Source organism: Rosa rugosa, chromosome 1 (genome assembly GCF_958449725.1).
Source record: "Rosa rugosa chromosome 1, drRosRugo1.1, whole genome shotgun sequence".
In the NCBI taxonomy this organism is placed as follows: domain Eukaryota; kingdom Viridiplantae; phylum Streptophyta; class Magnoliopsida; order Rosales; family Rosaceae; genus Rosa; species Rosa rugosa.
The window spans coordinates 64,186,918-64,197,754 of NC_084820.1; the positions used below are offsets into that span (position 1 = coordinate 64,186,918).

The 10,837-nt window shown below is 39.3% G+C and overlaps 1 long non-coding RNA gene across 2 annotated transcripts; it reads left to right on the plus strand.

Moving 5' to 3' along the window:
* LOC133744584 (uncharacterized) lies at positions 1 to 1,914 on the plus strand. 2 transcript variants are annotated; one of them, XR_009863424.1, is made up of 4 exons: positions 1 to 248; positions 349 to 570; positions 872 to 1,064; positions 1,276 to 1,914. It is a non-coding gene; the product is annotated as an uncharacterized LOC133744584 (long non-coding RNA). The 2 variants fall into 2 exon arrangements; XR_009863423.1 differs by having other exon boundaries at positions 5 to 248; positions 872 to 1,914.
* The last annotated feature ends 8,923 nt before the right edge of the window (positions 1,915 to 10,837 follow it).

Sequence of the window (10,837 nt, forward strand, 5' to 3'; positions counted from 1 at the left end):
CTTCTCTCTCTGTCTTTTATTTTTTTTTATTGTTTCTCAGTGCGTCTCGCGTCTTTCTTCCTTCATCTCACCCAGGACTTGAAAATTTCAGGGAAACACTTTTTCTCTCTTCAAATTTCTTCTCTCTTCTTGAGTATCAGGAACATGGATCAAAATTTTTGGACTTTGGAGAGAGAATCAATGCCGAGAAGACCCGACTGCTCCGGTGACTTCGTGGCGGTTTCCGGCCACCGATTGACTTGCATGAGGTAGGAAAATTAATCCTCTTGTCGTGCTCTACCTCGTACTATCATTAGTTTTTTATTTTGCTGGAGTTTTGAACAATTGATGTTTTGGGTATGACGTCAGTCACCGTGTTCGTGATTTCCGACGGCTTAATACCAAAACAGAATCAGAAACTTTACGAATGGAGAAGAGAAATTGAATAATGGTTTGTCAAACAACCCAAGGCCACCAAGCATGAATATATTGATCGAAAGCATTTACAAGTGCATAGGTTGGTATAAATTGAATGGGTTGTGAAGTTTGGAGGTGGGTCAAATAGTGATTGGGTGCCCTTAGTGTTTGCAGGTATTTGATCAAATGCCTCACTTAGCTCTTTTGATTTTTCAGATTTTGTTTTGTGGTTCTGTTGTGCAGACTGTGATTGATAGAATGTAAACAACATGAGTGTATTGGCAATAATAGATAACTATAAGGTGGACTCATTCATCACTAGTGGAACATTCGAACTATTTTCATATACTTTAATGTGGGGAAATTAAGATTTTAAATTGATGTATTGGCAATAGATAACTATAAGGTGGATTTGTATACTATTCACCCGTTTGTTGAATTCAGTATATTTATTGAGTGATATATTTGGTCCCAGATGATAGGTGATACAGCAGGACAGACCACCAAAGTAATTCAAGATGCCAAGCCCATTGCTTCATCAACTGTCGAGACCATTTCACCAGTGGATCCTGTCGTGATTACTGGAACTGCTGGAGTAATATTCCTCACATACTTCCTTCTTCCTCCAATTTGGTCTGCTATCTCTTTTAACCTCAGATGATACAAAGGTAGTACAAGCTTATTGTGATATGATATTGCTTCAAGAAAATCCATAAATCAACAATTCAAGTACCTAGTCTTTGGAAGATATAAACCAGTTTAAAGATTGCATGTTTTCGGTTTTGGCTTAACATACATAATTTTATCATCATTTGAGGCTACATATTTGTTCTAACATGGATGTACTAATAGCTAATGTGCTATGGTTGTCCTACTCAGGTGCCCTCACTCCTGCTCAAACCCTTGAAGATTTTGTTTTGTGGTTCTGTTGTGCAGACTGTGATTGATAGAATGTAAACAACATGAGTGTTTTGAGAGAATTTCTTGTGTATTTCTTCTCTGAGTTCAATATCACATTTACATCAGGAGCATAAGGTTGTGCTTTGACACTGATGTGAGCAAAGACCTGCATAGTGTCTAGTCTTGGATCACTATTGCCTCTCAATCCCGTATCAGGATTGTTACCAAACTTCAATCCTGTAGGTTTGAGATCTTGATAAGGAGTGTCATCGAATTCCAATCCTAAATTAGGATTGTTTTTACTTTCCAGTCCTATATCCTTAACAGTGATAAATGCAGATGATTAAAGCATGTTGCTATTGCTGTCATGTTTCTATTACCCAACATAAAGGAAAAGAAAGGCTGTGCAAGTCTTTAGGTCAATTCAATGGACCTTCTAGTAAGCCTTCTAGAAGTTTAGTTTGTATCAGAAAGCAATAGTTTGTATGGGGATCAAGAAAGCCTTCTAGTTTTTTTAGTTTGTATCAGTTCGTTTGGTTTCTAGTGAAGTACTATATGTTTATGTCTTCATCTATTTAGGTTTCCTGCTATGTATTCCCATATCTCAAATTCTCATAATCTCAATTGCATCTTTTACTGGAAGCATTCATTGTATGATATTTGATTTACAAGATAAAAAAAAAGAAGGAAAACAACATAAATAGAATTATGTATATTAAAATAATATTCAAATTTGACATATCCATTAGAGTTAAAATTAGTCAAAATGTTAACATGTCAATTTTGCCATGTCATATGTCAAATTTAAATTTGACCAAGGCTAAAAGACATAACCATTGGAGATGCTCTAAGTTTGATCTAGTTGATCAAATTTGAAACGAGAACTAAATTGGCTGAAATTTTTACAACCACCATAAAACATTACAATCTCTCCATCGAGCGGTTGGTTTCTCCAAATTCATTTTCCACTTCATGTTTGCTTTAGAATGAACCTCAACAATTTAAATGCAATGTATAAGTTATACAACTTTAGGAAGCAAATTGGTATAGGCCAACGTCTTTGTAATTAAAATTGAAGTTTTTATCTTATGTTCACACACATCCATCTATGGAATATTTACAAACGTGATGTGAAAAAATAAGCACGTTTCGCGGTCGTTATGCCATCGGTCAACTAAGAAAACATACAAGTGACGACGGTTGACCAATTCGATCGGATTTGAAAATATGATGAAATTGGCTAAATTTTTTACCACACTCATAATTTATTGTAATAATCATATCCAACGATTGGTTTTTCCATTTTCTTTGAATTGATAGAGGTTGCTCTTTAGAGTGTATGATATATAAAGGGGGGTGAAATTTGCACCCCTAAAATTGCAAACCACACCCCTCTTTCATTTTTTTAATAATATTTCATGCACCACTTTTTACACTTCCTAAAACACCCTCAAATTCAGATTTTCTTTTTGGGTCTTTTCTTCTCTCTTTCTCCCCTCCCCTCCCTTCAGACCACAACTCTCTTCTTCCCGATCTTCACCAATGTCCTCTCTCTCTCTCTCTCTCTCTCTCTCTCTCTCTCTCTCTCTCTCTCTCTCTCTCTCTCTCTCTCTCTCTCTCTCTCTCTCTCTCTCTCTCTCTCTCTCTCTCACACACACACACACAGTTCTCTACAACAAAAATTATCCAAGTTGGTTACCTCTTCTACGGCGCCGTCACCGTCGCTCAGCCCTCGGCGGTGGTCGCCCTCCCCTGGCCCGAGCCCCGTGGCCAGCGATCTCTCTCTCTCTGTGGAAATCCCCGAATTTGAAATACTCAAACCCTCCTCTCCCTGCTTCTACAACTCAGAAAATTTTTCAACCAACATTTTCGTTGGCGGTGCGAAGAGAGAGGAGAGAGAGAGAGAGTTGGGAGGCTTTAGGTGACTTTGCGCTCGGAAAATGGACGGGTCACCGGAAACGAATTGGGTTGCCGCCGCCGCCGCCTCATCGCCGGTCCAAGCCTCGTCTCCGGATGTGCAAGTAACTATTCGGTTCTAGTATCTGAATATGCTATAAACGCCGTCGTTTTGGTTTAATTTCGGTTTTGTGCTTGTGTTTGTTGAGAGGTTATGGTAAAGATTGTTGTGGTCGTGTGTGGTTGAGTGTGGATTGAGTCCCTAATTCATTTGTGGTAGTGATTGGGTGTGGCTGGGTTTGTTGTTTGGGTGCTAAGAAATGAGAGCTATAAACGAAAATTCGCTTATAAATTTGGGGTAGGGTTTCAATTTTGTGTTTTGGTGACCATTTAGCAATGCATTTAGTTTTCGTTCTCGGGTTTTTATTTTGTGTTAGTGGAAGAGATTGTGATAACCCTTTGTTGTTGCGGAGAAGGCTATTGTTGAGTATTTCATATAATGTAGGAAGGATGCTCACTGCTGTTTGCTTTTGTCTTAGTTAATGATGGAACTGAGTTTCTTTTCTTCACTCCCAGTTTTCAAATTTGGGGATTTCCAGAGAGAGAGAGAGAAATCGCTGGCCACGGGGCTCGGGCCAGGGGAGGGCTGAGCGACGGTGACGGCGCCATAGAAGAGGACCTTGGTGAAGATCGGGAAGAAGAGAGAGAGAGAGGAACTTGGTGAAGATCGTGGTGGTCTGGAGAAAGAGAGAAGAAAAAACCCAAAAAGAAAAAGAAAAAGAAAACCTGAATTTGAGGGTGTTTTAGGAAGTGCAGAAAGTGGTGCATGAAATATTATTAAAAAAATGAAAGGGGGGTGTGGTTTGCAATTTTAGGGGTGCAAATTTCACCCCCCCTATATAAATATAGGTTTATAAGAGTAACTAAGTTCTACCTAGTTGATCGAATTCGAAACGAGAACCAAATTGGCTGAAATTTTTACAACCACCATAAAACATTATAATCTCTCCATCGAGCGATTGGTTTCTCCAAATTCATTTTCCACTTCATGTTTGCTTTAGAATGAACCTCAACAATTTAAATGCAATGTATAAGTTATACAACTTTAGGAGGCAAATTTGTATAGACCAACCAATGTATTTGTAAATAAATTGAAATTTTTATCTTATGTCCACACACATCCATCGATGAAATATTTACAAACGTGATGTAAAAAAATAAGCACGTTTCGCGGTCGTTATGCCATCGGTCAACCAAAAAAACATACAAATGACTACGGTTGACCAATCCGATCGGGTTCGAAACTATGGTGAAATTGACTAAATTTTTAACCACACGCATAATTTATTGTAATAATCACATCTAACGGTCGGGTTTCCCATTTTCTTTGAATTGATAGAGGTTGCTCTTTGGAATGTATGATATATAAATATAGATTTATAAAAAAATTAGTGTCTTTAAATATTTATTATAAATAAACCCCACAAGGCCCGTCCCAAAAAAGCCCGCAAGGCCTGCTTTATATGGACGGGCTTGGATCCTTCGATTTACAATAAAGCCCGGTCCCGCCCAAGCCCGCTATGAATGGGCCGGGCCCGGCCAGTTGACGAGGCCTAGTCGGGCGAAGGAAGCAAAACCAAGCTGAGCCACTAGTGGAGTGCCGAAGGAGGCCTTCTTATAAGAGCAACTCCAACAGCTTCCCCATATTTTGATTTTTCTCTACTTTAGGGAAAAATAAGTTTGTTTTGCTCCAACAGATTCCCTATAACTATCCCTATTTTAGAGAAAATGAGGAAAGAGAAAATCAAATTCTCTATATTTACAGCAATCTCTAAAATTTTAAGGAATATTATGAAGATTTTAGAGATTGCTGTAAAATAGGGAATCTGTTGGAGTTGGAGAAGAAAAATATACTAAAGTTTTGACTTTTGCTTCCTTATTATACAGAAATTATAAGAAAGCTGTTGGAGTTGCTCTAAGTTAACCAAGCCCACATATAAACTTTGGAACCCACAATTATTGCTTTTTCGTCCGGTGGGAATTGTATTTGGAATTTTGGATGATAGCTCGGATAATAATCATGCACAAGGTCACAATTTAGCTTCGGGTCCCTGAAATTTAGACGGCATAGTCGACTGTGCACATGCAGTTTGTTTGTTGAGACGTAGGTACACATTTGCTTACTAACATTAAAACGGCATACCAAAAAGTACTTGCTAAAGCCCACAATCATGATTAAACACGGCAGCCTCTAAATCTTGTGACAAACTTTTGAGAGGGATGTAATAAAATGTTGTAGTCCCATATATAAAAGAGTATAAAATTGCACCGCCGAAAAAAAAAATAGTGAGCTTTTTACCGACAAGGTGACAATATTTTTGTTTGTAACCATTAAATTTCTTTTAAAGAATTGAAGGACATTGAAAAACTATTTGAATACACTTTCCGACTTTTGAACTACCTTTCAAATGATGCTAAGTAAATTTTAGCAAATCACACTTGAATTGAAATATACATTTGGCTCGATGAGGGAAGCGTGCTAAACATGTAGCATGCGATTAATATGGTATGCTCAATTTCGGTTCATGTAACGTCCAAACTTACCAACTATGATTAACCACGATTTTTGAATGAAAAATAATATGGTTGATATGAATTCAAATTCTTGCCAGATGATCACTTTCATTTTTTTTGCATGACCAACATGCTTTTACTCTTTTCATTTCCCAACAAACTTGCTGTCACGCCCCGAATTTTGAATAAAGAAAATTCAAATCCGAAACGCGAGAACAAACACAAGAAAACACATATAGAAAATTTTTCATTTAAACTAAGCAACAAACAAACTAAACTCACAATGTCAATACCGGCTTGTTCTTTAGAGTCACATATTACATTACAATAGTTTACAAATTAAACTGAATATCAATTCAAAGTGTAACCACTCTCACCAACTCACTACACAACAAAAGACTACAAGTATAAGCGCCATTCTACACCACGTGACGGAAAGTCCACCTCAGCTTCGATAACGATCACCCGATATTCTAACCTGCACAATAAACCCTACACCATAGAATAGTGCACCGGGATTGAACAAAACAAACCCGGTAAGCTTTTCAGCCCATATGAGTAAACTCAATTAAAGTGACTCACGTCACTCATGCTTATAATTTCTCAGCTCGTGAGATAATTAAAGCAACAATATTTAATTCCACAAAATACATGCTTTCACCATCTTAGCTTAACAAAACAATATGCAATTATCACAACAAAACATCAAGTTCAAATTAATCAATAACATGCTCAACAATTTCAACCCAACTAAAAACCCACATGCTCTGTCTCTCAATTCATTTTACGTCCCCACAATCTATTAGATCACTATTCCTTTGCCTCAACGGCACAATCAGGAAATCATACTCATTTCCCTCAACATAACACGGTTGCCAAAATCATGCCACCCCAACTCATTTATCAATCACTACAGATCACAACCCACAACTGTACCCACAATAAGAATTAAGCAAAATCAATAATCCCTGCATAGAAACTTAGTTCAGGAGATCACATGAAAACAAACAAAAGAATTCATAGTAATTCCTGTTTGGACCCAAAATGAACATTTTGGCCTGACAATGCGTGTCTTGGAGAAATTGAGCCAATGTCAGTGGCTCAAGCTATATATTGTCGACAAGCTCGAAATATATATTTAGAGGCTAAATAAAGCCTACTATGGAAGTATGACAAGTCAACTTTAGCATATTTTCCTACTTCGGCTAGGAAAAACCGAGCTAGACAAGGAAGGAGGAGTGGCAGACTAACCAAATGAAATCGAAATGTGCTGAAACTTTCCAGATCCATTCTAGATAGCCCAAGGATCATTTCTTATGAAGAGTGCAAGAGCTTTTTTTTGAGTGGAAGGCCTTCAAACAATCAGCCCAATTTTCTACAGAAGCAAAACTGGAAAACTGGACCTGTAAGAGGTCCAGCAGCATTTTCGGCCCAACCACATGGAAGAAAGCTCTGAAATTTGGTCACCATGATCTAGATTCATAGTGGAACATTTTTTATGAAGACATCATGGCCAGAATCTGAATTTCTGAAGGAATAAAGGAGCCGAAAGTGCTTCCTTATCTCCCAAATTCATCATTCCTATTAGTGCTCCACCTCCATCTCCACCTCCCTTATCTCCCAAATTCATCATTCCTATTAGTGCTCCACCTACACCTACACCTCCCTTATCTTCAATTAGTGCTCCACTTTCATTTGTTTAATGCCAAAGTAGTTGGCATGGTAGCCTATAAATAGAGGTTACATTGAAACACAATACACACATTCATATTCAACAACAACATCTCTAAGATGATCTAAGTTCTCTCTAGAGCAAACCTCTCTAAGAGCAACTCCTCTCCCTCTCTTTCTCTTTCTCTTAGCGGTGATCACACTCCTAGTCCTAGTCTTCTCAGAAGCCGACTTTAAGTGCCACCAAACCCTCTGTCAACGTGCTTCGGTCCTAGTCTCCTCGGGAGCCGACGGTAGTGCCGCGACCACAACGGTTACAGAACCAGCCAAGCAAGGGTAACGCCCTAGCAACCCAGCCAAGCTAAAGTCACGCTTTAGCAAGATCTCAACATTTCCCGGTGATGTCGCTCTGCTCGATCTACAACATTGAGTATCGATTGTGTTAACAAGAAGAAACTTCAGCAAAGTCCTCACCACGAGGCAGAAAGAATCCCACGACGAGGTTGGTGCTCTCCTCGTCTACAATCGCTTGATAGAAGTCAGGTCAAGAGACACCCCCGACGACCGCACCCGAACGGTGCTGGCACGCCCGCGCAAGAAAAGAGACTGTTGACCAGCTGCAGCAAAATTGGAGCCAAACAATTCCTGCATGGAAACTTAGCTCAGGAGATCACATTAAAAACAAACAATAGAAATCATATAAATCCCTGCATAGAGTTTAGTTCAGGAATTTACATTAAAACAAACAATACAAAAAGCGGTAATCCCTGCATATAACTTAGTTCAGGAGATTACATTAAAACAAACAATTCAAAATACAGTAATCCCTGCATATAACTTAGTTCAGGAGATTACATAAAATTCAACAATTAGAAGGAAAATGAAAATAAATAAAGAAGTCAAACAACTCACACTAAAGTCAATGATCACCCATAAACTCCAAACTAAAGTCGATAGTCGATGTTCACCCATCGACTTTGACTAAAGTAGATGATCACCCATCAACTCCAAATACTCTTTTAATACAATTCCATCAATCACTCACATGATGAATTGTATGCGGCTACACTCATACAATTACATCAATCACTCACATGATGAATTGTATACCGCTACACACATACAATTACATCAATCACTCACATGATGAATTGTATGCCGCTACACTCATACAATTACATCAATCACTCACAAGATGAATTGTATACCCGAAAAGAGTAATGCTCGCAATAATAATTCAATCAAATCACCATCATTACTTCACCAATGTCACATCATCCAATATATATATTCCACGTAAATATATATATATATATATATATACGTAATCATTCACGCAGGAATAACCACTAATACCAACTATAGTTTTATAAATTATTCCTCTCGAAAATCATTTTATATCAAAACATTGTTTTAACTTACCCATGAACCGTTGTCGATCAAGTTCATATATTTTAAAACAAATAATTTGTTTCGAAAATGATTTCTCATGCTAACAATAAAATATACTAAAATAAAACATAACTAATTTATCAACCGAAACACCGTGAGATTTACTCACCTCCAAATCCTGCTGCGTCTTCTCTAACAGCCAAGATACGATTCACAATCGTCCGCCAACTCAAACCATCAATCACCTAACCAAATCAAGGCCACACTCAATACAACACAAAGCATACAATTCACAAAACACACTTATACGACGATCCAATAGTCGGATCCTCATCCGAGAGCATCCAATGTCTTCGGGACACTTCTACGATCAACAAATCAAAACTACAAGTCGATCGGACGGCCAAATCCTCACGGATCGAAAACCGAAACGAATCGAAAACTCTAACATGCATCAACTTTCTCCAAAATAACCTTATAATATATCAAAACGATCGTATCGATGCATAGATGCATAAACTGAAAAACTAAACACAAAAATATGGTCTGACGCGCCGCCAAAAGAGACGGGTCAGCAGGCGGTCAACGGCGGCAGTCAACACCGGGTCAACCACCTCCGATGCAAAAGTCGTCAACTACAAACTTGTTCAAAATGAAGAGATGAGCCACTTTCATACCTGAAGCTAAGTCTGGATCGGCTTAGATCGTCCTAGATCAAGCCTGGAAGTTGGATTAATCTCTGTCGTCTGATCAAGATTCCAGATCCAACCAAAACCGTCAAAAGCTTCAAACCTTGATCAATCACTCCTCATGCAAAATCGTCCTACAAGGTAGGTATGAGGATGATCAGGGGGAAGAGACGATCCCAAAAATGAAATGGATCGGCCAAGGGGATACCGGAATAGGTGAAATCCGGCCGGATCCGTTTTAGGGTATGTGGCTGCTCCGATCTCCAAGTTCCGGTGGCTGCTACCGTGATCGAGCACCAAGGGGACGACGAGGAGGAGGAGGCGAAGCCGTCTGCGGTGGTCTCGTCGTCGGCGGACGTTGGACGGAAGAGATTGAACCGGGTCAGTACACCGGGTTCGGGTCGGATCGCACGGGTAGGGAGGGGAGAGAACGGAGCGAATTTGGGGAGGAAAAATAATCGATTATGCAATGTCGCACACTTATTTAAAGGTAAAATGAACATTTAATAGATACGAGTATACGATATTATGCAATAGAATTTCTTTAGTAAGAAGTATTCGAAGATTCATTATCCGAAATTATTTGGTCTAATTATATTAATAATGAGTATTCTGAACCTGACTTTTAAAGAAATTTGCATTAAGATCATCAGTGAAAAAATAAATAAATAAATAAATTGGATAGGCAGACGGCTGACAACTGGCGAGTGGCTTTGAGCGCGTGGGCTCCAGGATCTTAACCATATCTTTAAATCGATCCACGGCAGCCGATAGAAAAATTGGGGATATATTCGGAGCCCTGAAATGCAGGGCTGAAAATCGCTGCAGCAGGACCCACCACCCTTCCCGTAATTTAATAGGTCGAAGAATCAAGGCAGGTGCAGACCCACGTGGTTCGTTGGCCCAAACTGCGCCACATAAGCCCAACAGAATCTCCTGCACGATGTCTGCCGCGTGGACCGGCCATGTCAGCATTAAAATATCCTGCACCAACCAAAGGGGGCAAAAACAGTCAAAATGACCGAAGGGCCCCTCCAGCTCCACATTTCGACCACACAAGCTCTTGCTCCCTCACACGCCGACACCTGGCACCGCGAACCACCACACCCTCCGCCTCTGGTCCTCGTTTTCGAAAACCTTTCGACCCTCGGACCCCCCCCCTGGCTGCGCTCTCACGCATCGTTAATACCCATACAGTAAATCCAAAATGACCAAACTACCCTCGTCATTTTCGTTTCGAAAGCAAAGTATATTCTCCTTGGAAACAATGTGTTATTAAATTCTCAAGAGCAGTTGATGTGTCAAGAGCATTTAACTGG